Source organism: Saccopteryx bilineata, chromosome 2 (assembly GCF_036850765.1).
Source record: "Saccopteryx bilineata isolate mSacBil1 chromosome 2, mSacBil1_pri_phased_curated, whole genome shotgun sequence".
NCBI classification, from domain to species: domain Eukaryota; kingdom Metazoa; phylum Chordata; class Mammalia; order Chiroptera; family Emballonuridae; genus Saccopteryx; species Saccopteryx bilineata.
The window spans coordinates 170,907,728-170,935,710 of record NC_089491.1 but is presented as its reverse complement, the minus strand read 5'-3'; the positions used below and the strand labels follow the sequence as shown (position 1 = coordinate 170,935,710).

Genomic DNA, 27,983 nt, shown 5'->3' with positions numbered 1-27,983 from the left:
GATATCAAGCCAGCCACCTCACCCTATGAGTGAAACCCCGCCCACACAGAAAAGTTCCAGCGTTGGAATTGGCTCTCACTCCCTTACCGTGCGTGGCTTCCTCAGGGCGCCGGGCAGCCCGAAATTCCGCTTTTGGCCCACACAAAGGCCCCTGACTCTGCCTCTCTGTGGGTAACACTAGCGCCCACTGCTGAGGCAGTCAGAGGAATCTCTCGCCCACTATCTGTGCGCACCAACCAGGAGATCGGGTAAAATGGCTGCCCCGCTTGTCTTTCTTTGTCTGGGTTTGGCACAAGTGTTAGCTGTATTGCCCGGGTTGTCACAGGAACAGTTTTTCCTCAGCTTGGATCTCCGTGCCACAGCCTGGTTCGGCTGTTTGTGCCACGGCCTGGATCTATTCACCCCCTTTGCCCACCTTAGTTTTTATATTCTCAGTTCCCAGTGAAAGCCGCCCTGTTTAGGTTAGTGAGGACGGTGGAGCATTTCTTACTCCCTATTTCCTTCAGGGTTTGGTTATATATTTAGCCAATTTTTTGCTCGATCATACCTTCGGGTGTATTGTGAAACATCTGGAGGCTCCAAGGATAGGTTTTTCTGTTTCTGGTTGAAGATCTTGTTGAGTTTTGGGGGAGATTTATCAGTATCGCTTCCTACCCCTCCATTATTCTCACGTCATTCCTCTCAATTTTTAATTTCTTAAGGAATCTCTATACTGTATTCCACAGTGGCTGCACCAGTCCGCATTCCCACCCACAGTGCAGGAGGGTTCCCTTTTCTCCACATCCTTGCTAGCACTTATTCTGTGTTCTTTTGTTAATGAGCACCATTCTGACTGGTGTGAGGTGATATCTCATTGTGGTTTCAATTTGCATTTCTCTAATGATTAGTGATGTTGACCATTTTTTTCATATGCCTATTGGCCATTTGTATGTCCTCTTTAAAGAAGTGTCTATTCATTTCTTTGGCCCATTTTTGGATTGGATTGTTTGTCTTCCTGGTATTAAGTTTTACAAGTTCTTTATAAATTTTGGATATTAACCCTTTATCAGATGCATTGTCAAATATATTCTCCAGTTGTGTAGTTTGTCTTTTTATTCTGTTCTTATTGTCTTTAGCTGTGCAGAAGCTTTTTAGTTTGATAAAGTCCCATTTGTTTATCCTATTTCACTTGTCTGTAAAGACAAATCAGCAAATATATTGCTGCGAGAGATGTCAGAGAGCTTACTGCCTATGTTTTCTTCTAAGATGCTTATGGTTTAACGGCTTACATTTAAGTCTTATACATTTTGACTTTATTTTTGTGAATGGTGTAAGTTGGTGGTCTAGTTACATTTTTTTGATGGTAGCTCTACAATTTTCCCAACACTATTTGTTGCAGAGGCTGTCTTTACTCCAATGTATGCTCTTACCTCCTCTGTCAAATATCAGTTGTCCATAAAGGTGTGGGTTTATTTCTGGGTTTCAGTTCTGTTCCATTGATCTACATGCCTGTTCTTATGCCAGTACCAGGCTGTTTTGAGTACAATGGCTTTATAATATAACTTGATATCTGGAACTGTGATACCTCCCACTTTATTCATCCTTTCCAAGATTGCAGAGGCTATTCATGTTCTCTTTTGGTTCCATATAAATTTTTGGAATATGTGTTCTATATCTTTGAAGTAAGTCATTGGTATTTTAATCGGTATTGCATTGAATTTATAAATTGCTTTGGGTAATATAGACATTTTAATGATGTTTATTCTTTCTAACCATGAGCACGGCATATGCTTCCACTTGTATGTATCTTCCCTGATTTCTTTTATCAATGTTTAATAATTTTCTGAGTACAAGTCTTTAATCTCCATATGTTAAATTTATTCCTAGGAACTTTATCTTTTTGGTTGCAATGGTAAAGGGGATTGATTCCTTAATTTCTCTTTCTGACAGTTCATTGTTAGGGTATAAAAATGTCTCTGATTTCTGAGTATTAACTTTATATCCTGCCACCTTGCTGAATTCATTTATCAGTTCTAGTAGTTTTTTAACTGAGACTTTAAGGTTTTCTATATACAATATCATATCATCTGCAAATAATGATAGTTTTACTTCTTTTCCAATTTGGATGCTTTTTATTTCTTTTTCTTGTCTGATTGCTGTGGCTAGGACTTCCAGAACTATATTGAATAAGAGTGGTGAAAGGGGGTACCCCTGCCTTGTTGTAATCTTAAGGGGATTACTTTTAATTTTTGTCCATTGAGTATGATGTTGGCTGTGGGTTTGTCATAGATGGCCTTTATCATGTTGAGGTATGTTCTCTGTATTCCCACTTTGCTGTGAGTTATTTTATCATGAATGGGTGCTGGATTTTATCAAGTGCTTTTTCTGCATCTATTGAAATTATCATGTGGTTTTTCTCCTTTCTTTTGTTTATGTGATGAATCACATTGATTGATTTGCAAATACTGTACCAGCCTTGCCTCCCCAGAATAAATCCCACATGATTCTGGTGTATGATTTTTTTCATATATTGCTGAATCCGGTTTGCTAATATTTTGTTGAGGATTTTAGCATCTAAATTCATCAGGGATATTGGCCTATAACTTTCTTTCTTTGTGTTGTCTTTGCCTGGTTTTGGAATCAGAACTATGCTCACCTCATAAAAGGAGCTTGGAAGTCTTCCTTCCTCTTGAATTTTTGATAGCTTGAGAAGAATGTGAGTTAGTTCTTCTTTGAATATTTGGTAGAATTCACTTGTTAAGCCATCAGGCCCAGAACTTTTCTTTCTTGGTAACTTTTTGATAACTGTTTTGATCTCACTTGGTGTAATTGGTCTGTTTAGGTTTTCTGATTCTTCCAGATTAATTTTTGGAAGATTATATGTTTCTAGAAATTTGTCCATTTCATCTACATTGTCTAGTTTATTGGCATACAGTTCTTCATAGTATTTTCTTACAATATTATGTATTTCTGTTGTGTCAGTTATTTCTCCACTCTTGTTTCTAATTGTATTTATTTGAGTCCTTTCTCTTTTTATCTTGGTGAGTCTGGTTAAAGTTTCATTAATCTTGTTTACCTTTTCAAAGAACCAGCTCCTGGTTTCATTGATCCTCTGTATTGTTTCTTTAGCCTCTATGTGATTTATTTCTGCTCTGATCTTTATTATTTCCTTCCTTTTACTATCTCTGGGCTTTACTTGCTGTTCTTTTTCTATTTCTTTTATTTATTTATTTTTATCTTAAAAAAAAGTTTTATTATTTTTTGTCAGGTATCATTTAATATTTTTATTAATATTTTATAACTTTCTTATAATCTAGTGTTGTGTATTTCTTTTATTGCTCTTATTTAAGTATCAAATACATGAAATAATAAACCTTTTGCTATACCTTTTTTTTATAAATGAATTTTTATTAATTTTAATGGGTGACATCAATAAATCAGTGTACATATATTCAAAGAAAACATGTCTAGGTTATTTTGTCATTCAACAATATTGCATGCCCATCACCCAAGGTCAGACTGTCCTCTGTCACCTTCTATCTAGTTTTCTTTGTGCCGCTCCCCCCTCCCCTTCTCTCTTCTCCCCCCCCCCACCTCCTGTAACCACCATACTCTTGTCCATGTCTCTTAAGTCTCATTTTTATGTCAAACCAATGTATGGAATCCAGCAGTTCTTGTTTTTTTTCTGATTTACTTATTTCACTCCACATAATGTTATCAAGACCCCACCATTTTGTTGTGAGTGATCCGATGTCATGATTTCTTAGGGCTGAATAGAATACCATGGTGTATATGTGGCACATCTTATTTATCCAGGCTTCTTTTTTTTTTTACAGTGATTAAAGCCTTTAAGCAAACTCTTGGCCAATACAACAACAATTCATAAAAGAGTAGTGTCCTTAACATATTCACCAAGTCCAAATTGGCACCATCACCATGCCAAATCCCTGAAAAATGCAACCCAACCCCAGTTCAGTCTGTTAAGAGTTGTCACAAGGAGCAGGAGTACAGACAAAGTCCACATCCAGGAAAAGTCTGCATGGCACTGGAATTGTCACAATTCTATACTTTGCAGCTCATATCCAGGTCCCAATTACTGCTGCTTCTAGCTGGTAATGACTTATGTAGACTGGAAAAGCCATCTGCAGTATGTGTGGAGATGGAGCTTCTGTTCTCCTGTTCCTGGAGAGGTGAGACCAGGTTGCTTTTCCCTGGAGCTCTGCCACTGTGACATAGTAAAGAGAATCTTGGGATACACTAAGCTGGGTGGCAATGGTAGATTCATAATAGAAGTTGGCAAAAGGGTGAAAGAAAGCTCTAAATTAGGAGTAGGTCCCAGCCTGAAATATATATCTGGCATTGGGGTAGGAGGAATAGAAAAAACACTATATATTAAACAAAGCAGCAGAAAATAGGACTAGCAACACCCACAACAGAGATCTTCGAGGGAAGAATAAAAAACCTGACTATTCAGGTAAGACATAGTTAAGTGGCCCTTGTGCAAATGAGATCAGTTTACCTGCTTCTTGGAAGAAATACCCTAGGCTCATCCACAGTGTCATAGATGGGGCCAATGGCCCTGGACACCTTCAGCCTTCAGTGGCAAATCCCAGCATTCTGGGCAAGGTTAGGTCATAGGTGGCTGGAGCAGGGCTGGAAGAGACTGAACCCTCCCTTAGGGGAGCGATGGGGAAGCCTACCTTCCAGTGTCCCTTTTTCCTCACAGCAGAGGCATGTAAGTCTGGCAGGTTTTAGCTCAATGACCATCCTTTCCACTATTAAAGCAGGACCCAGATGGCATCCTATGAGACCCCTTTGGGGCGTTGGAGCCTTTAAGGGTGTATCCTAAAAGCTGGTAGTTCCCCTGATCTCTATTGGGCTTTTTCTGCTCTTGGTACCATAAAAGCCATGCTCAGAAGATCTCGCTGAGGGGTTTAAGGATCCCCATCCACTTATATAAATTTTTTCCATATATCTGGAGCTATTTGGAAAAAGACAAAACAGTGTTATTAGCTGGATCTAATAAAAGAAGGTAGTGGTTTGCAGGAAAAAAAGATTTGTTGTCTCCTGTTCATCAGCATTAAAAAAAAAAGTTAAAATTTTTTACGTAAAAGGCATGATATGGTAGATCCGTAGGAGTTCCAGGATATGACTCTTCCCTTGTAAATTTTTTTAAATTGACCTTAAAATATTTGATGGGTATTCTAGTTCTTTTAGATATAGGATCAAGATGTTTATTTGAGCTTTTTCTAGCTTCTTGAGGTATGCCTGTAATGGTATGAATTTCCCTCTCAATACTGCTTTTGCTGTGTCTCATAAATTTTGAGTTGATGTATGCTCATTATCATTCATTTCTGGGAAGTTTTAAATTTCTTCTTTGATCTAATTGTTTACCCATTTGTTATTTAATAACATGCTATTTAGTTTCCAAGTGTATGAGTATTTTCAGTTTTTCTGTTTTGGTTGATTTCTAGTTTCATACCATTGTGATCAGAGAAAGTGCTCCTTATGATTTCAATCTTCTTAAATTTTTTGAGACCACTTTTGTGCCCTAACATGTGGTCTATTCTTGAGAATGTACCATGAGCACTTGAAAAGAATGTGTATTTTGCTGTTTTAGGGTGAAAGGTTCTGAAGATATCTATTAAATCGAGTTGATCTAGTATGTCCTTTAACTCTGCTGTTTCTTTGTTAATTTTCTTTCTTGAGGATATATCTAGTGATGTTCGTGGGGTATTGAAATCCCCTACTATTATAGTATTGCTGTTGATCTCGCCCTTTAAATCCATCAAAGTCTGCTTTATGTATTTAGGTGCTCTTATATTAGATGCGTAGATATTTATAATGGTTATATCTTCCTGTTGGATTGCTCTTTTTATCATTATATAGTGACCCTCTTTATCTCTAACTATAGTCTTTGTTTTAAAGTCCATTTTGTCTGATATAAGTATTGCTACCCCAGTTTTTCCATTCCATTTGCATGAAATATTAATATTTTTCCCATCCTTTTATCTTCAATCTATGTGCATCTTTTGTTTTAAGGTGTGTCTCTTGTAGACAGCATACCCTATGTCTTTTTTTTTTTTACCCTATGTCTTTTGATCAGATAATTTAATCTATTTACCTTTAAGGTTATTATTGATATGTAATTGTTTATTGCCATTTTATTCTTTATAACTGTATTTCTCTTTTTCTATATTCTTTTTCTCCTTTCATCTGTTTACAACAGGCCCCTCAGCATTTCTTGCAGACTTGGTTTGGTTGTAGTGAATTCCTTGAGTTTTTTTTGTCTAGGAAACTTTCTATTTCTCCTTCAATTTTAAATGATAGCTTTGCTGGATAAAATAGTCTTGGTTGCAGGCTCTTGTACTGCATTACTTTGAATATTTCTTGCCATTCCCTTCTGGCCTCAAGTGTTTCTGTTGAAAATTTGGAAGTCATCCTTATGGGGGCTCCTTTGTAGGTGATAGTCTTTTTTCTCTAGCAGCTTTTAGTATTTTCTCTTTATCACTTAGCTTTAGTATTTTAATTATGTGTCTTGGTGTAGATTTCTTTGGGTTTCTCTTTAATGAAGTTCTCTGTGCTTCTTGAACATATGTTTTCCTGCCTTGAGGGAAGTTTTCAGCTATGATATGCATGAACAAAGTCTCTATCCCTTGTTCTTTCTCTCCTTCAGGAACCCCTATGATGTGGATGTTATTTCTCTTCATGTTGTCACAGAGCTCTCTTAGAGTTTCCTCAGACTTTTTGAGTCTATTTTCTTTTTGGTGCTCTGCTTTCATGCCATTATTTATCTTGTCCTCTAACTCGCTGATTCAATTCTCAGCTTCACCCAGCCTGCTTTTTTTTTTTATATTTATAACAATTTTATTTATTTTTTCCTTATATATCTTTTCTTTTTTTTTTTTTTAAATAATTTTATTTTTTTAATGGGGTGACATCAATAAATCAGGATACATATATTCAAAGATAACAAGACCAGGGTATCTTGTCGTTCAATTATGATGCATACCCGTCACCCAAAGTCAGATTGTCCTCTGTCACCTTCTATCTTGTTTTCTTTGTGCCCCTCCCCCTCCCCCTTTCCCTCTCCCATTCCCCCCTCCCCCCCCGTAACCACCACACTCTTATCAATGTCTCTTAGTTTCACTTTTTTTTTTTTTTTTTTTTTATAATTTTATTTTTTTAATGGGGTGACATCAATAAATCAGGATACATATATTCAAAGATAACAAGTCCAGGTTATCTTGTCGTTCAATTATGTTGCATACCCACCACCCAACATCAGATTATCCTCTGTCACCTTCTATCTTGTTTTCTTTGTGCCCCTCCCACCTCCTATCCCTCTCCCATTCCCTCCTCCCCCCCGTAACCACCACACTCTTATCAATGTCTCTTAGTTTCACTATTATGTCCCACCTACGTATGGAATAATACAGTTCCTGTTTTTTTCTGATTTACTTATTTCGCTTCATATCATGTTATCAAGATCCCACCATTTTGCTGTAAATGTTCCGAAGTCATCATTTCTTATGGCTGAGTAGTATTCCATAGTGTATATGTGCCACATCTTCTTTATCCAGTCATCTATTGATGGGCTTTTTGGTTGTTTCCATGTCTTGGCCACTGTGAACAATGCTGCAATAAACATGGGGCTGCATGTGTCTTTACGTATCAATGTTTCTGAGTTTTGGGGATATATACCCAGTAGAGGTATTGCTGGGTCATAAGGTAGTTCTATTTTCAGTTTTTTGAGGAACCACCATACTTTCTTCCATAATGGTTGTACTACTTTACATTCCCACCAACAGTGTATGAGGGTTCCTTTTTCTCCACAGCCTCTCCAACATTTGCTATTACCTGACTTGCTAATAACAGCTAATCGAACAGGTGTGAGGTGGTATCTCATTGCCGTTTTGATTTGCATTTCTCTAATAGCTAAAGAAGATGAGCATCTTTTCATATATCTGTTGGCCATTTGTATTTCTTCCTGGGAGAAGTGTCTATTCATATCCTCTTCCCATTTTTTTATTGGATTCTTTGTTTGTTTGTTGTTGAGTTTTATGAGTTCTTTGTATATTTTGGATATTAGGCTCTTATCTGAGCTGTTGTTTGAAAATATTTCCCATTTAGTTGGCTTTCTGTTTATTTTGTTATCAGTTTCCCTTGCTGAGCAAAAACTTCTTAGTCTGATGTAGTCCCATTCATTAATTTTTGCCTTCACTTCTCTTGCCATTGGAGTCAAATTCATAAAATGCTCTTTAAAACCCAGGTCCATGAGTTGAGTACTTATGTCTTCTTCTATGTACTTAATTGTTTCAGGTCTTATGTTTAGATCTTTGATCCATTTTGAGTTAATTTTTGTACAGGGGGAGAGACTGTAGTCCAGTTTCATTCTTTTGCATGTGGCTTTCCAGTTTTCCCAGCACCATTTATTGAAGAGGCTTTCTTTTCTCCATTGTGTGTTGTTGGCCCCTTTATCAAAAATTATTTGACTATATATATGTGGTTTTATTTCTGGACTTTCTATTCTGTTCCATTGGTCTGAGTGTCTATTTTTCTGCCAATACCATGCTGTTTTGATTGTCGTGGCCCTATAATAGAGTTTGAAGTCAGGTATTGTTATGCCCCCAGCTTCATTCTTTTTCTTTAGGATTGCTTTGGCTATTCGGGGTTTTTTATAGTTCCATATAAATCTGATGATTTTTTGCTCTATTTCTTTAAAAAATGTCATTGGAATTTTGATGGGAATTGCATTAAATTTGTATATTGCTTTGGGTAATATAGCCATCTTGATTATATTTATTCTTCCTAGCCAAGAACAAGGTATATTCTTCCATCTCATTATATCTTTTTCGATTTCCCTTAACAATGGTTTATAGTTTTCATTATATAAGTCCTTTACATTCTTTGTTATGTTTATTCCTAAGTATTTTATTTTTTTTGTTGCAATCGTGAAGGGGATTATTCTTTTGAGTTCCTTCTCAGTTGTTTCATTGTTGGCATATAGAAAGGCTATTGACTTCTGTATGTTAATTTTGTATCCTGCGACCTTACTGTATTGGCTTATTGTTTCTAGTAGTCTTTTTGTGGATTCTTTGGGGTTTTCGATGTATAGGATCATATCATCTGCAAAAAGTGATACCTTTACTTCTTCTTTTCCGATATGGATGCCTTTTATTTCTTTGTCTTGTCTGATTGCTCTGGCTAGAACCTCTAGTACCACATTAAATAAGAGTGGAGAGAGTGGACAACCCTGTCTTGTTCCTGATTTCAGGGGGAAAGCCTTCAGTTTAGTGCCATTTAATATGATGTTAGCTGATGGTTTATCATATATGGCCTTTTTCATGTTGAGATATTTTCCTTCTATACCCATTTTGTTGAGAGTCTTAAACATAAAATTGTGTTGTATTTTATCGAAAGCCTTTTCTGCGTCTATTGATAAGATCATGTGGTTTTTGTTCTTTGTTTTGTTGATATGGTGTATTACATTAACCGTTTTACGTATGTTGAACCATCCTTGAGATTCTGGGATGAATCCCACTTGATCATGATGTATTATTTTTTTAATATGTTGTTGTATTCGATTTGCTAGTATTTTGTTTAGTATTTTAGCATCTGTATTCATTAGAGATATTGGTCTGTAGTTTTCTTTTTTTGTGCCATCCTTGCCTGGTTTTGGTATGAGGGTTATGTTGGCCTCATAAAATGTGTTTGGAAGTATTGCTTCTTCTTCAATTTTTTGGAAGACTTTGAGTAGAATAGGAACCAAGTCTTCTTTGAATGTTTGATAAAATTCGCTGGTATAGCCGTCAGGGCCTGGACTTTTATTTTTGGGGAGGTTTTTAATGGTTTTTTCTATTTCTTCTCTACTGATAGGTCTGTTTAGGCTTTCTGCTTCTTCTTGACTCAGTCTAGGAAGGTTGTATTGTTCTAGGAATTTATCCATTTCTTCTAGGTTGTTGAATTTAGTGGCATAAAGTTTTTCATAGTATTCTACAATAATTCTTTGTATAGCTACGGTGTCCGTCGTGATTTCTCCTCTTTCATTTTGGATTTTGTTTATATGAGTTCTTTCTCTTTTTTCCTTGGTAAGTCTTACCAAGGGTTTGTCAATTTTGTTGATCTTTTCAAAGAACCAGCTCCTTGTTCTATTAATTTTTTCTATAGTTTTTCTGTTCTCTAATTCATTTATTTCTGCTCTGATTTTTATTATCTCCTTTCTTCGGCTGGTTTTGGGTTGTCTTTGTTCTTCTTTTTCTAGTTCCTTAAGGTGGGAAGTTAAGTGGTTCACTTGGGCTCTCTCTTGTTTGTTCATATATGCCTGAAGTGATATAAACTTCCCTCTTATCACTGCTTTTGCTGCATCCCATAGATTCTGATATGTCGTATTGTCATTTTCATTAGTCTGTATATATCTTTTGATCTCTGCACTTATTTCTTCTTTGACCCATTCATTTTTTAAAAGTATGTTGTTTAGTTTCCACATTTTTGTGGGATTTTTTTCCTCTTTTTTGCAGTTGAATTCTAGTTTCAAGGCTTTATGATCAGAAAATATGCTTGGTACAACTTCAATTTTTCTGAATTTGCTGATGTTGTTTTTGTGGCCCAACATATGGTCAATTCTTGAGAATGATCCATGTACACTGGAGAAAAATGTATACTCAGTCACTTTGGGATGAAATGTCCTGTAGATGTCTATCATATCCAGGTGCTCTAGTGTTTTGTTTAAGGCCACTATGTCTTTGTTGATTCTCTGTTTGGATGACCGATCTAGAACTGTCAGCGGTGTATTGAGGTCTCCAAGTATGATTGTATTTTTGTCAGTTTTTGTTTTAAGATCAATAAGTAGCTGTCTTATATATTTTGGTGCTCCTTGGTTTGGTGCATATATATTAAGAATTGTTATGTCTTCTTGATTCAGTGTCCCCTTAGCCATTATGAAATGGCCATTTTTGTCTCTAAGTACTTTTCCTGTCTTGTAGTCAGCATTATCCGATATGAGTATTGCTACACCTGCTTTTTTTTGGATGTTATTTGCTTGGAGTATTGTTTTCCAGCCTTTCACTTTGAATTTGTTTTTATCCTTGTTACTTAGATGAGTTTCCTGTAGGCAGCATACAGTTGGATTTTCTTTTTTAATCCATTCTGCTACTCTGTGCCTTTTATTGGTGAGTTTAACCCATTTACATTTAGTGTAATTATTGATACTTGTGAGTTCCCTATTGCCATTTTATATCTTGCTTTCTGTTAGTTTTGTGTCTTGTTTGCTCCTTCTCTTTCGTTTTTCTATCTTTTGTTTTTATTTGGTTGTATTCCATACATCTTTCCTCTGTTGCTATCTTTTTTATCTCATGTGCTTCTGTGGTGGTTTTTTCAATGGTGGTTACCTTTGAGTAATGAAAAGGGTCCCTACCCTGTTCATTGTAGCGAACTATTTTGTGAGTACTTTTGCACTCCATCGTCCTTTGCTACTGTTAATCTCCGTCTTCTCCCCCTCTTTCTTTTTGTTGTTGTCACAGTTTAAATTTGGTTTTATTGTGTTCTTCTTGGAGCTTTTACTTGTGGCTCTGTTTTTTTTTTTTTTGTTCTTTGTATCTGATTGGAGAACCCCCTTTAGTAATTCCTGGAGTGGGGGTTTTCTGATGATAAATTCCCTCATCTTTTCTGTATCTGTGAATGTTTTTATTTCTCCTTCGTATTTGAAGGATAGCTTTGATGGGTATAGTATTCGTGGCTGAAAGTTCCTCTCTTTCAGGACTTTAAATATTGGGGTCCACTCTCTTCTAGCTTGTAGAGTTTCTGCTGAGAAATCTGATGATAATCTAATGGGCCTTCCTTTATATGTTGTATTCTTCTTTTCCCTGGCTGCCTTGAGAATTTTTTCTTTGCTGTTGGTTTGTGTCAATTTCATTATGATATGCCTTGGAGTAGGTTTGTTGGGGTTAAGAAAACTTGGAGTTCTGTTTGCTTCTTGAACTTGAGGCTTTAGTTCTTTCCACAGGCTTGGGAAGTTCTCATCAATTATTTGTTTAAGTATGTTCTCCATTCCATTTTCTCTCTCTTCTCCCTCTGATATACCTATTATTCTTATGTTATTCTTTTTGATGGAGTCAGATAATTCTTGTAGGGCTATCTCATTTTTTTTAATTTTTGAGTCTCTTTCTTCTTCTCTCTGTTGTGCCTCAAGTTGCTTGTCTTCTATTTCACTAATCCTCTCTTCTATCTGACCTGTTCTATTAGCTAAGCTTGTTACTTCGTTTTTCAGCTCGTGAATTTTTTCATCTCTGTTTGATTTGTTTTTATAGTTTCAATTTCCTTGGACATATATTCTTTGTGTTCATGGAGTTGTTTTCTGAGCTCCCTATATTGCCTTTCTGTGTTTTCTTGTATATCTCGGAGGATTTTTAGGATTTCTATCTTGAATTCTCTGTCATTTAGCTCCAAGGTTTCCAATATATTAAATTTTTTCTCCATAGATTTTTCCTCATCTAGCTGTGTTACCTCTCTTTCTTTTGTATCCATGATATTCGATTTTCTCTTCCTTAATGGCATCTGAGGGTGGTTTTGTTGATAGTATTAATGAGATTTAATAAAGAATAAAAAGTTAAAAAAAATAAAAAAATAACAAATCGAAAAGAGTTGTTTTTTTTAAAAAAATTAATAATGAAATAAAGAAAAATAAAATAAAATAAAAATTTTTTAAAAAAGGAAATTATTCCCCCCCTCTTTTTTTCCTCTCCTCTCCTCTCCCCTCTTTCTTGAGAAAATCTTGTGGTGGACTGTGAGTTATAACAAACAATGCCTGTGATGGAGGGCCTGAATTGGGGAAAAGTAATAAAGGGGCAAAAAAGAGAGAGAGAAAAAAAAAAAAAAAAAGAAAAAAGAAAAAAAAAAGAGCGTATGGACCCACAAAAAGCAAATAAGGAAAAAATTTGGGTCAAGAATAAAATGATTTGCTTTTAGGTGTTGGTTTTCTAAGAGTTATGATGAGAGGAATAAGAGGAAAATGGAAAAATGGGGGGACAAATTAAAAACTTACTATTGTATTTAGTGGAACAAGAACTAGATAATATGGAGAGCCAGGGATGGGAGCACTGCTAGTGAGTTAAAAAGGTGAAGTAAAAACCCCCCAAAATGCCACAAACATAGGTTTGAGTCCCAGATAAGATAATTTGTTTGTTATTGAGGTTTGAATGAGAGGAGATGTAAAGGAGAAAGGAAGAAACTAATATAGAGGGAGAAAAGAAAGAGAGAGAGAAAAAAAGAGGGAACCACTAAAAGAAGAAAAAAGAAAGGAGAGAGAGAGAAAGAGTTAAGGGTTTTGGAGTGCAACCCTCATAGAGAGAAAGGAAGAGAAGAGAAATGATAATGGGAGATGTAACACTTATGGGTAGTGTAGTTCAAGGAGAGGAGAGAGTAAGACCGGTAGAGAGTTAATCGGCCAAATTGGAGGAGGAAAAAAAAGTCTCAAGAATGAAAATAAGAGAAACAAACGAACAAATATAATAAAATGGGATAGGTTATAAAGTCTGCAGATTATTCTTGATTTTGAGAGGTTATCTTCTTGCTTTTTCTTTTCTCTCCCTCTTCCTGGTCGGTGACTCTGTACCCCGGGTTCTGCCCCTTTGGCACGCTCAGGTAGAGGTTTGCAGTTGATAAGTCTCTATGGCAATGTCATGTATTATGCTTTATTCTCGTTGGGAGTTGAGGCTCATTAGCATTTATAGGCTCCGACAGTGAGAGAGTCCGTGTTCCTGGAGCCTTTCTCCTAGTCTTTCCTTCCTCAATTAGTAGCCTGATAATCCAGCTATGGGGTTGTTGCTGCCTCTGCCTGGATAGTAAGAGGTTCAAAGAGCTGGCAACTCCCCACTCTATTCCCACTCAGCACAGGGCTCTCGGTAAGGCTCAGTCAGTCAGAGCTGCTAGCATAATCAGGCGGGCTTTCTGCCCACTCAAAGACCTCTGGCTCTGCCACTCTGTCCGGTAACACAGGCGGGCACCCACTTCCGGGGTGCTTGGAGGAAACTCATTCACTATCTGCGCGCGCAGACCAGGATATCCAGCCAGTAGTCTCACGCTCTGAGTGAAACCCCCAACCGCATGGAAATTTGCAGCGCTGGAATTCGCTCTCGCTCCGTCCCTGTGCGCGGCTTTTGCAAGGCGCTGGGGCGGCCCGAGATTCCACTTTTGCCCACACAAAAGCCCCTGACTCTGCCCCTCTGTGCGATAACACAGGCGCGCCCTGCCGAGGCACTTGGAGGAATCGCTCACTACCTATCTGCGCGCACACACCAGGATATGAGGCCGGCCGCGTTTCCCTGAGGGAAACCCTCACCAGCACGGAAAATTTCCACCGTTGGAATTAGTGCTCGCTCCCTCCCGTGCGCGGCTTTCCCAGGGCACTGGGGCTGCCCAGAGATTCTGCTTTCGGCCCACAGAAAGGCCTCTGACCCTGCCTCTCTGTGGGGCAACACGGACACCCACTTCTGGGGCTTAGGAAGAGATCTCTCGCCCACTAACTGCGCACCAACCAGGAGAACGGGTAAAATGGCTGCCCCGCTTGTCTTTCTTTGTTTGGGTTTGGCGCGAGTGTTAGCTTGTATTGCCCGGCTTGCCACAGGAACAGTTTTTCCTCTGCTAGGATCTTCGTGCCACAGCCTGGTTCGGCCTTTTGTGCGCGGCCTGGATGTATTCACCCCCTTTGCCCGCCTCAGTTTCTATATTCACAGTTACCAGAGAAAGCCGCCCTGTTTAGGTTAGTGAGGAAGGCGGAGCATTTCTTACTCCCTATTTCCTTCAGGATTTGGTTATATATTTAGCCAATTTTTCACTCGACCATACCTTCGGGTGTATTGTGAAGCATCTGGAGGCTCCAAGTATAGGTTTTTCTGTTTCTGGTTGAAGATCTTGTTGAGTTTTGGGGGAGATTTATCGGTATCGCTTCCTACTCCGCCATTACTCTGACGTCATCTCCCCAGCCTGCTTTTAGTTCCTTCCATTGTGTTCTTCATTTCTGATATTGTATTTGTCATTTCTGACTGATTCTTTTCTATTATTTCAATGTCCTTTTTTATATTTGCTATCTCTTTATTTAGGTGTTTGTAATGACCATCTATTGTTGTTCTAATATCTTTAAGCATCCTAACAATTGCTGTTTTAAACTCTGCATCTGATAATTTGGTTATATCTGATTCATTCAGGTCCTTTTCTGGGGTTTTCTCTTGATTCGTGTTGCATTTCTCTGCCATCTCATTTTCTCTGTGTAAAGGAAGGTTTTGACCACTGGAGTCCACTTGGTGTGGCCTCTGTTCCCTGGGTATTGTCTGTTTGCAAGCTCACCACCCTCTCTGCTGTTGCTGCCTAGGGCGTTTTGTTATGAGCATTGCTGGTGACTGCCCACTGGGGCTGTTGCTGTGGTTTCCGCCTCTCCTTCACGAGAGTGGCTGTGATCACATGCTCGGGTGTACAAGCCTTGGTGGCCTTGGCCTTTACCCCGCCCCCGTGGGTGGCATTATGCTCAGCCCTGTGGTCAGTGGTGAGCACCTTTGCTCAGCTGCAGGTGTACGCCTGTTTCCAGACTTTCATCCCGCCCTTGCAGGAGGAGCCCACTCGTGGGACGGCAGCAAGCCTTGGCTCCACAGGCCAGGCGGGACTGCTTGCCCATGCTCAGTAGCAGGACTCTGCCTGTTCTGGGTTTTTGGCTCCTCCCGAGTCAGGCCACAAGCCTTAGTTCTGCAGGCAGGGCAAGGCTGTGCTCCTGCACCCTTGCTCAAGGGCTGGTCTTCACCCCTTCCAGGGTCCCCACCCTTCTCCCACAGGCTGGATTGCAAGCTGCCTGCAGCTGGGCTTGACTGCTTTTGCACGCCCCCTCCTCCCCAGCTGGGCAAGACTGAGCTCACACCTGGGCCCAGTGGTGGCCAGCCAGCTTCTGCCCTTGCCAACAGAACCATGCTTCTGCATCCCGCCACCACCCGCCCTCCGGCGAGCCCTTAGCCATGTGGGGTGTGGGCGCTGCTGCTCAGACCCTAACACTCACTATTGTAGTCCCCAAAGCTCCCTCCTTCTAAGTGACTCAGCTCTGAGTGCCATGGGAGAGCTTGTTTGGCTCATGTCCTGCTTCCCTTTGCTGGTATTGCTGTTTCCAGGGGAAATATTCACTTCAGATTTGGGGAGTGACTCGTTCCAGGGGTTAGGGTGGCTGTCTCCCAAAATGTTTCTCCCTGTGCTCCTAGATTACACTCTCTTCCTGCTACTCCAGTACTCTCCTCTCTCCCCATTCCCCAGAGCCCCGGATGAGTGGTTGGGTTGTGAGAGAGGTGTTCTGTGAAGTTCGTTTAAGAAGAATCCTGGGTCTGAGAAATCAGTCTCTTTCTCACAAACAGTATCCTGACTTGTTTCCAGCTAAATACTGTCCATACACCTCTTCTAGGCTCTGGGGCTGCAGGTTGGGGCTTTGTTCCTGGGACTCAGGACCCTCCTCTCTCTGCTAAACTCACTTCCCGCCACGCGAGTCTCTCCTGGCTGCCATTCACTCCGGGGAGTTGGGCAGACCTCTCCTCATTTCTGCTTTTCCTACCAGTCTTGATGTGGCTTCTTCAGTGTTCCTTGGCTGGAGATTCCTCTTAGTTTAGTCCAAAGTTGGTTTTTCCAGATGATAGTTCTTAAAATTAGTTTGTAATCCACTTTGGTTCTGGGAGGTGGATGTTGGTATACCTGCCTACTCCAGCACCATCTTGTCTTCTCCCTGGTTTCCCCCTGTGACTGTTTTTTAACTGTCGATTTGTACTTAATATTCATTCTTTTTTAAAAAAATTTTTATTGATATTTAAAAAAGAGTCCCTCGGAGAGACAAGATGGCACTGGAGTAGGCGAACGTACCAGCATCTACCTCCCAGAACCAATGTGGATTACAAACTAATTTTATGAACTATCAACTGGAAAAACCAACTTTGGACTAAACTAAAAGGACTCTTCAACCCAGGAACGCTGAAGAAGCCACCCAGAGACTGGTAGGAAAAGCGGAAACGCGGAGAGGGCTGCCCAGCTTCTCGGAGCGAACGGCAGCAGGGAGAGACTCGCGTGGCGGGAAGTGAGTTTAGCAGAGGGGAAAGGGCCCTGAGCCCCAGGAACAAAGCCACAGCCTGCAGCCCCAGAGCCCAGAAGAAGCATAAGGACAGTATTTAGCTTGAAACAAGTCAGGATACTGTTTGTGAGAGAGTCTGATTTCTCAGACCCAGGATCCTTCTTAAAGGGACCACGCAGAACATCTCTCTCACAAACACTCACCCGGGGCTCCTGGAGACGGAGGGAGAGAGGAGAGAACCACAGTAACAGGAAGAGAGTGCAATCTAGGAGGCATAGGGAGAAACATTTTTGGGAGATAGCCACTCTAACCCCTGGGACGAGTCACTCCCCAAAGCTGAAGTGAATATTTCCCCCGGAAACAGCAATACCAGCAAAGGGAAGCAGGAGAGCAGCCAAACAAGCTCCCCCGCGGCATTCAGAGCAGAGTCGCATAGAAGGAGGGAGCTTTCGGGTCTACGGTAGTGAGTCTTAGGGTCCGAGCTGCAACGCCCCCACCCACACAGCTGAGGGCGCACAGGAGAGCGGGCGGCAGCGGGAGACAAAAGCGCGGTTCTGCTGGCAGGGGCGGAAGCCGGCTGGCCACCAGTGGGCTCAGGTGTGAGCTCAATCTTGCCCGGCTAGGGAGAAGGGGGCGTGCAAAAGCGGCTAAGCTCAGCTGCCGGCAGCCTGTAATCCAGCCTCCGGGAGAAGGGCGGGAAACCCAGAAAGGGTAGAAACCAGCCCCGGAGCAAGGGCAGAGGAGCACATCCCTGCCCCGCCTGTGCAACCCAGGCTTGCGGTCTGACTTGGTAGCAGGCTCCTCCCGCGGGGGTGGAGCCAAAAGCCCAGAAGAGGCGGAGTTCTGTTACGAAGCTGAGCTTGGGCACGCAGCCTTTTCTGGTGGTAGAGCCAAGGTTAGCAGCTGTTCCTTGAGTGGGATCATCCTGCAAAGGCAGGGCGAAAGCTCGGAAACAGGCAGAGACCCGCAGCTGAGCAAAGGTGCTCGCCAGTGCCCTCAGGACCGAGCATAACATCACACACGGGGGCGGGGCAAAGGCCAAGGCCACCAACCCTTGTGCACCCGAGCACGTGATCACAGCCACTCTCGTGAAGAGAAAATGCGGAGGCAGAGAAATACAGCACAAATAAACCAAGAGAAATCCCCAGAAAAGGACCTAAGTGAATCAGATATAACCAAATTACCAGATGCAGAGTTTAAAATAACGATTGTTAGGATGCTCAAAGATATTAGAACCACCATAGATGGCCATTACGAAAACCTAAATAAAGAGATAACAAATATAAAAAAGGACATTGAAATAATAAAAAAGAATCAGACAGAAATGACAAATACAATATCTGAAATAAAGAATACAATGGAAGGAATTAAAAGCAGGATGGATGAAGCAGAGAATCGAATCAGTGAGTTAGAGGACACAATAAATAAAGGCATGGAAGCAGAGCAGAAAAAAGAAAAGAGACTCAAAAAGTCTGAGGAAACTCTAAGAGAGCTCTGTGACAACATGAAGAGAAATAACATCCGCATCATAGGGGTTCCTGAAGAAGAAGAGAAAGAACAAGGGATAGAGACTTTGTTCAAACATATTATAGCGGAAAACTTCCCCCAATTAAGGCAGGAAAATATTTCACATGTTCAGGAAGCACAGAGAACTCCATTAAAGAGAAATCCAAAGAAACCAACACCAAGACACATCATAATTAAATTACCAAAGCTAAATGATAAAGAGAAAATATTAAAAGCTGCTAGAGAAAAAAAGACAATCACCTACAAAGGAGCCCCCATAAGGATGACTTCTGACTTCTCAACAGAAACACTTGAGGCCAGAAGGGAATGGCAAGAAATATTCAAAGTAATGCAGAACAAGAACCTACAACCAAGACTACTTTATCCAGCAAGGCTATCATTTAAAATTGAAGGAGAAATAAAAAGCTTTACAGACAAAAAAAAACTAAAGGATTTCACTACAACCAAACCAAGGCTGCAAGAAATGCTAAGGGACCTGTTGTAAACAGATCAAAGGAAAAAAAGAATATAGCAAAAGAGAAAAACAGTTTTAAAGAAAAAAAATGGCAATAAACAATTACATATCAGTAATAACCTTAAATGTTAATGGATTAAATGATCCGATCAAGAGACATAGGGTAGCTGCGTGGATAAGAAAACAGGACCCATACATATGCTGTCTACAAGAGACACACCTTAAATCAAAAGATGCACACAGACTGAAGATAAAAGGATGGAAAAAAATATTTCACGCAAATGGAAATGAAAAAAAAGCTGGGGTAGCAATACTTATATCAGACAAAATGGACTTTAGAACAAAGACCATAGTTAGAGATAAAGAAGGTCACTACATAATGATAAAGGGAGCAATACAAAAGGAAGATATAACCATTATAAATATCTACGCACCTAATATAGGAGCACCTAAATATATAAAGCAGACTTTGATAGACTTAAAGGGCGAGATCAACAGCAATACTATAATAGTAGGAGATTTCAATACCCCATTAACATCATTAGATAGGTCCTCAAGAAAGAAAATTAACAAAGAAACAGCAGACTTAAAGGACATATTAGATGAACTCGATTTAATAGGTATCTTCAGAACCTTTCACCCTAAAAGAGCAGAATATACATTCTTTTCAAGCGCTCATGGGACATTCTCTAGAATAGACCACATGTTAGGGCACAAAAGCGGGCTCAACAAATTTAAGAAGATTGAAATCATATCGAACACTTTCTCTGATCACAATGGCATCAAACTAGAAATCAACCACAATAGAAAAATTGAAAAACATTCAAACACTTGGAAACTAAATAGCACGTTATTAAACAATGAATGGGTTAACATTGAGATCAAAGAAGAAATTAAAAAATTCCTAGAAACAAACGATAATGAGCATACATCAACTCAAAATTTATGGGACACAGCAAAAGCAGTCCTGAGAGGGAAGTTTATACCATTACAGGCATACCTCAAGAAGCTAGAGAAAGTTCAAATTAACAACTTAACCCTGCATCTAAAAGAACTAGAAAAAGAACAGCAAGTAAAGCCCAGAGCTAGTAGAAGGAAGGAAATAATAAAGATCAGAGCAGAAATAAGTGACATAGAGGCTAAAGAAACAATACAGAGGATCAATGAAACCAGGAGCTGGTTCTTTGAAAAGGTAAACAAGATCGATGAACCTTTAACAAGACTCACCAAGAAAAAAAGAGAGAGGACTCAAATAAATAAAATTAGAAACGAGAGTGGAGAAATAACAACTGACACAACAGAAATACAAAATATTGTAAGAAAATACTATGAAGAACTGTACGCCAAAAAACTAGACAACCTAGATAAAATGGACAAATTCCTTGAATCATATAATCTTCCAAAAATCAATCTGGAAGAATCAGAAAACCTAAACAGACCAATTACAACAAATGAGATTGAAACAGCTATCAAAAAACTCCCAAAAAAGAAAAGTCCTGGGCCTGATGGCTTCACAAGTGAATTCTACCAAATATTCAAAGAAGAACTAACTCCTATCCTTCTCAAGCTATTTCAAAAAATTCAAGAGGAAGGAAGACTTCCAAACTCCTTTTATGAGGCGAGCATAATTCTGATTCCAAAACAGGCAAAGACAACACAAAGAAAGAAAATTATAGGCCAATATCCCTGATGAACTTAGATGCAAAAATCCTCAATAAAATATTAGCAAACCGGATCCAGCAATATATGGAAAAAATCATACACCATGATCAAGTAGGATTTATTGTTGGGAGGCAAGGCTGGTACAATATTCGCAAATCAATCAATGTGATTCATCACATAAACAAAAGAAAGGAGAAAAACCACATGATAATTTCAATAGATGCAGAAAAAGCATTTGATAAAGTCCAGCACCCATTCATGATCAAAACTCTCAGCAAAGTGGGAATACAGGGAACATACCTCAACATGATAAAGGCCATCTATGACAAACCCATAGCCAACATAATACTCAATGGGCAAAAATTAAAAGCTATCCCCTTAAGAATCAGGAACAAGGCAGGGTTGCCCCCTTTCACCACTCTTATTCAACATAGTTCTGGAAGTCCTCGCCACAGCAATCAGACAAGAAAAAGAAATAAAAGGCATCCAAATTGGAAAAGAAGAAGTAAAACTATCATTATTTGCAGATGACATGATATTGTATATAGAAAACCCTAAAGTTTCAGTCAAAAAACTACTAGACCTGATAAAAGAATTTGGCAAGGTGGCAGGATATAAAATCAATACTCAGAAATCAGAGGCATTTTTATACACTAATAATGAACTGTCAGAAAGAGAAATCAGAAAATCAATCCCCTTTACCATTGCAACCAAAAAAATAAAGTACCTAGGAATAAATCTAACCAAGGAGATTAAAGACTTGTACTCAGAAAATTATAAAACATTGATAAAAGAAATCAGGGAAGATACGAATAAGTGAAGGCATATACCGTGCTCATGGTTAGGAAGAATAAACATCATTAAAATGTCTATATTACCCAAAGCAATTTATAAATTCAATGCAATACCAATGAAAATACCAATGACTTACTTCAAAGACATAGAACACATATTCCAAAAATTTATATGGAACCAAAAAAGAACACGAATAGCCTCAGCAATCCTGAAAAGGAAGAAAAAAGCGGGAGGTATCACACTTCCAGATATCAAGTTATATTATAAGGCCATTGTACTCAAAACAGCATGGTACTGGCATAAGAACAGGCACATAGATCAATGGAACAGAACAGAGAACTCAGAAATAAACCCACAGCTCTATGGACAACTGATATTTGACAAAGGAGGTAAGACAATACAATGGAGTAAAGACAGCCTCTTCAACAAATGGTGTTGGGAAAACTGGACAGCTACCTGCAAAAAAATGAAACTAGACCACCAACTTACACCACTCACAAAAATAAACTCAAAATGGATAAAAGACTTGAATGTAAGCCATGAAACCATAAGCATTTTAGAAGAAAACATAGGCAGTAAGCTCTCTGACATCTCTCGCAGCAATATATTTGCTGATTTGTCTCCACAGGCAAGTGAAATAAAAGACAGGATAAACAAATGGGACTTTATCAAACTAAAAAGCTTCTGCACAGCTAAAGACAATAAGAACAGATTAAAAAGACAAACTACACAATGGGAGAATATATTTGACATAGCATCTGATAAGGGGTTAATAACCAAAATTTATAAAGAACTTGTAAAACTTAATACCAGGAAGACAAACAATCCAATCCAAAAATGGGCAAAAGAAATGAATAGACATTTCTCCAAAGAGGACACACAGATGGCCAATAGGCATATGAAAAAATGTTCAACATCATTAATGATTAGAGAAATGCAAATTAAAACCACAATGAGATATCACCTCACACCAGTTAGAATGGCGCTCATCAATAAAACAACACAGAATAAGTGCTGGCGAGGATGTGGAGAAAAGGGAACCCTCCTACACTGCTGGTGGGAATGCAGACTGGTGCAGCCACTGTGGAAAACAGTATGGAGATACCTCAAGAAATTAAAAATCGAACTGCCTTTTGACCCAGCTATACCACTGTTAGGAATATACCCCAAGAACACCATAGCACTGTTTGAAAAGAAGAAAGGCACCCCCATGTTTATGGCAGCATTATTCACAATAGCAAAGATTTGGAAACAGCCCAAGTGTCCATCAGAGGATGAGTGGATTAAAAAGCTTTGGTATATATATACTATGGAATACTACTCAGCCATAGAAATGATGACATAGGATCTTTTACAACAACATGGATGGGCCTTGATAACATTATACTGAGTGAAAGAAGTAAATCAGAAAAAACTAAGAACTATATGTTTCCACACATAGGTGGGACATAAAGATGAGACTCAGAGACATGAACAACAGTGTTGGGGTTACAGGGTGGGGGGAGGAGAGGGAGGGGGTTGGGGGAGGGGAGGGGCACAAAGATCATGGCTTTTCAGCATTGGCCATATTCCCCCCTTAATCTATAGACAGACAGCAAATATTTACGTATGGTGTTCCCACTATAAAGACTGCTGTCTTAGGGACAAATGCTGACAAACTATTTCAGCAGTTCCTCCTTCTTCAAAGACTTATATGTAAACATAGAGCTCCATGTTTCATAGGACATACTCAAGCTCAGTCCATGCTTCCTGGTGCTTTAGCACAAGGGAATGCCCCCCCCCTTTTTTTTTTTTTTTTTTGTATTTTTTCTTTTATTTATTTATTTTTTGTATATTTCTGAGGATGGGGATGGGGAGGCAAGCAGACAGACTCCTGCATGCGCCTGACTGGGATCCACCTGGCATGCCTACCGGGGGGAATGCTCTGCCCATCTGGGATGTTGCTCTGTTACAACCGGAGTCATTCTAGCAACTAGGGCGGAGGCCATGGGGCCATCCTTAGTGCCCAGGGTGGATTTGCTCCGGTGGAGCCTTGGCTGTGGGCGGGAGAGGGACCGGGAGGGGGGAGAGGGGGAGGGGTGGAGAGGTAGATGGGCGCTTCTCCTGTGTGCTCTGGCCGGGAATCGAATCCGGGAATCCTGCACACCAGGCCAATGACTCCGACGGGTCTACCATATCATGCTTTTTACTTAAAAAAAAAAATTTACATTTCTTTTGAAAGCTGATGAACAGGAGACACCAAATCTACCTTCTTTATTAGATCTAGCTAATAACACTGTTCTGTCTTTTTTCCAAATAGCTCCAGATATATGGAAAAGATTTATATAGGCGGATGGGGATCCTCAAACCCCTCAGCGAGATCTTCTGAGAATGGCTTTTAAGATACCTAGAGGCAGAAAAAGCCCAATAGAGATCAGGGGGAACTACCAGCTTTTAGGATACACCCTTAAAGGCTCCAGCACCCCAAAGGGGTCTCATAGGATGCCATCTGGGTCCTGCTTCAATAGTGGAAAGGAAGGTCATTGAGCTAAAGCCTGCCAGGCTTACACACCTCTGCTGTGAGGAAACAGGGACACTGGAAGGTGGGCTTCCCCCTCGCTCCTCTAAGGGAGGGTTCAGTCTCTTCCAGGCCTGCTCCAGCCACCTATGACCTAACCTTGCCCAGAATGCTGGGGTTTGCCACTGAAGGCTGAAGGTGCCCAGGGCCGTCGACCCCATCTACGACACTGTGGACGAGCCTAGGGTATTTCTTCCAAGAAGCAGGTAAACTGATCTCATTTGCACAAGGGCCACTTAACTATGTTTTGCCTGAATAGTCAGGTTCTTTATTCTTCCCTCAAAGATCTCTGTTGTGGGTGTTGATAGTCCTATTTTCTGCTGCTTTGCTTAATATATAGTGTTTCCTTTATTCCTCCTACCTCAATGCCCCACTCATATTTCAGGCTGGGACCTACTCTTAATTTAGAGCTCTCTTTCCTCCTTTTGCCAACTTGTATTATGAATTTACCTTTGCCACCCAGCTTAGTGTATCCCAAGGTTCTCTTTTTTTTTTTTTGGAGGGGGGGTGGAGAAGCAAATGGGCGCTTCTCCTATGTACCCTGGCCGGGAATTGAACCCAGGTCCCCCGCACGCCAGGCCAACGCTCTAACGCTGAGCCAACCGGCCAGGGCCCCAAGGTTCTCTTTACCAGGCCACAGTCACAGAGCTCCAGGGAAAAGCAACCTGGTCTCAACTCTCCAGGCAGAGGAGAACAGAAGCTCCATATCCACGCATGCTGCAAATGGCTTTTTCCAGTCTACCTGAATCACTACCAGCTAGAAGCAGCGGTCATTGGGACTTGGACATGAGCTGCAAAGTATAGAATGGTGACAACAATTCCAGTGCCATACGGACTTTTCCTGTGGGGAACTTTCCTGGACTCCTGCTCCCTGTGACAGCTCCTAACAGACTGAACTGTGGTTGGGTTGCATTTTTCAGGGATTTGGCATGGTGAGGGGGCCAACTTGGACTTGGGGAACATGTTAAGGACACTACTCATTTATGGATTCTTGCTGTATTGGCCAAGAGTTTGCTTAAAGGCTTTTAATCACTGTAAAAATATAGAGGACTAGATGAAGAAGATGGGGCACATATACACCATGGTATATTATTCAGCTAGGAGAAATGGTGACATTGGATCACTTATAGCGGAATGGTGGAGTCTTGGTAGCATTGTGTGGAGTGAAATAAGCGAATCAGAAAAAAACAGGAACTGCAGGATTCCATACATTAGTGGGACATAAAAGCGAGACTGAGAGGCATGAACAGGAGTGTGGTGGCTATGGGGGGTGGGGGGAGGGAAGGAGGGAGAGGGGGAGGGGAGGGGGAGGGGTATAGAGAGAACTGGATGGAGGGTGGCAGAGGACGATCTCTCTTTGGGTGATGGGTATGCAACATAACTAAATGACAAGATAACCTGGAAATGTTTTCTTTGAATGTCTGTACCCTGATTTATTGATGTCACCCCATTAAAATAAAAATTTATTTATATATAAAAAAAAATTTTTTTATTAATTTTAATGGGATGACATCAATATATCAGGGTACATATGTTCAAAGAAAACATGTCCAGGTTGTCTTGTCATTCAATTATATTGCATACCCATCACCCAAAGTCAGATTGTCCTCCGTCACCTTCTATCTAGTTTTCTTTGAGCTCCTCCCCCTCCCCCAGTAACCACTACACTCTTGTCCATGTCTCTTAGTCTCGATTTTTATGTCCCAAGTATGGAATCATGCAGTTCTTAGTTTTTTCTGACTTACTTATTTCACTCCATATAATGTTATCAATCATTCACAACAAAATGGTTGGATCTTGATAATATTCATCTTTTTTACACAGCCCCCCAGCCCCTCTCCCCTCTGCAACCAACAGTTCTTTATATCTGTGAGTCTGTTTCTATTTTGAAGTAATTCATTCTTTATGTTCATTGGTGTTTTATAAAGTATTATAAAACAATATAATATAAAACAAATTTTTTCCATGCTAGTTCTTACTTTTACTCAAACAAGTATTCTGATCATTCATTTCTTTCAATTTTACCATCTCCTCAGTTCCACCCATATCTCAGCTATGAAGAAGGAGTTACTCAGAAGTGACTGGGTTTATTCTACTAAGTTTCAGAAGCCCTCCAAAACTACAGATCCTCTTATTCCTAGTATTCTTGCAAGTCTACATGCTCACTGTAGTGGGAAATATCAGCATGATAATTATCATTAAGATAGACTCCAGACTTCAAAGGCCAATGCATTTCTTCCTTAGAAACTTGACCTACTTAGATATCTGCTATTCCACAATCATCACTCCTCAAGCTTTAGCCAACTTCTTGTCTAACAAAATTTCTTATACTAGCTGTGCAGCCCAATTTTTCTTTGTCCTGTTTGTTACAGCTGAAAGCTTTCTTCTGGCTGTCATGGCATTTGATCGATTCTCAACCGTTTGCTCTCCCCTCTTTTACTCTGCACATGTCTCAGAAAGTCTGTGTTTGGTTGCCAACTGGTCCTATGTCTGTGGAAGCATCAGCTCCATAGTCCAAATGGATTCACCTTCAGTTTGTATTTCTGTGGAGAAAACAGATTGGACTACTTTTTCTGTGATGTCTCAGCCCAGATCCAGATCTCATGTGTTGACACCTTTGTAAATGAGATTGTACTGCTTATCCTGTCTGCTCTCATCATCATTGCTACAACTGTCATTCTGGTTTCCTATGCTTATATCCTCTCTACTGTCCTAAAGATACCTTCAACCCATGGCAGGGTAAGACCTCTACCTGTGGCTCCCACATAGCAGATGTGAGTTATGGGACAGTGTTCTGTATGTATGCCCAACCTGGATCAATCTCCTCACCAGAGCAAAACAAGATTATACACACCTATAACACCAATGCTCAATTCTCTAGTATATACTTTGAGAAAGAAAGATGTCAAAGATGCTGTCAAAAAAATATTATGTGAGAAATGATTCACTGATATTTGTAAAACCATTATATAGCAGGCAAGTTTTGTTTTCTAAGGGTCCAGGCTATTCTTGATCTTGTAAAATTATTATATCAAGGTATTTTTTGTATAGCAACAAATATTTCTCTTTCACAAAATAATATTTCTAATAACATAGGTTTATGGATCATTACTGTGTTTTCTTAGAATATATAAAATATATGCTAATTTATGATATGCATATGTTTCAATTTTAATTTTACTTTAAGAAGTAAATATTATGAACTATAATTACATAATAATTAAAATAAGATTGCTCTTTGTGACCTATTTTTATTTTCCTATAAAGCAGCTAAGCTGGTATTTGTTTGGAAAAGATCCCATTGTGCAGGTGGCATGATAGAACAGTAATGGTTACATAGAAGATTTTCCAAAGATCAAGGTTTATATTCTGAGGATTGTCATCCATAGAGTTATGACTCCTATAAAAAAGAACCCACAACATATTATCAGCAAAGAAATTTTTCACATGGAAAATGAATAGCAATAACATTCTATTAAACTTTATTCCCCATTTTTCTTAATATACAGTGATATATTTTATAATAAAAATAATATATCATTTCTTTCATTTTCAAATGAGAAAATTAAGGCATTGGGAAAATATCAACTCTTGTATAAAGTATTCATGTATTTTTTTACTCCTCAAATCAGACCTATCATGAAAGTATCATCATATGAACATTGAATGTATAATTTAAATTCATGTTTTACAAGTATAGAAATTGTATATTAGAAGCATTAAGTAATATCCTTAATTTTACATTGCCAGTAACAACCAAAGCTAGTGTTGAAACACAGAATTTTCTGACTCCAAAGCCATAGAAGTAAAGATTATGCGGCAGTGACTCAGAAAAAGCTTTATCTTAGGTTTTAATACTGTAAAAGTATTTGTTAACTCAAATGTATTAAAAATGGTATCCAATCTCTCTAATATAATTAACC

At 39.5% G+C, this 27,983-nt stretch overlaps 1 pseudogene; it reads left to right on the top strand.

Annotated features, from left to right (window-relative positions):
- The first annotated feature begins 25 nt into the window (after window positions 1-25).
- LOC136322375 (olfactory receptor 5AR1-like) lies at window positions 26-27,003 on the top strand (annotated as a pseudogene).
- The last annotated feature ends 980 nt before the right edge of the window (window positions 27,004-27,983 follow it).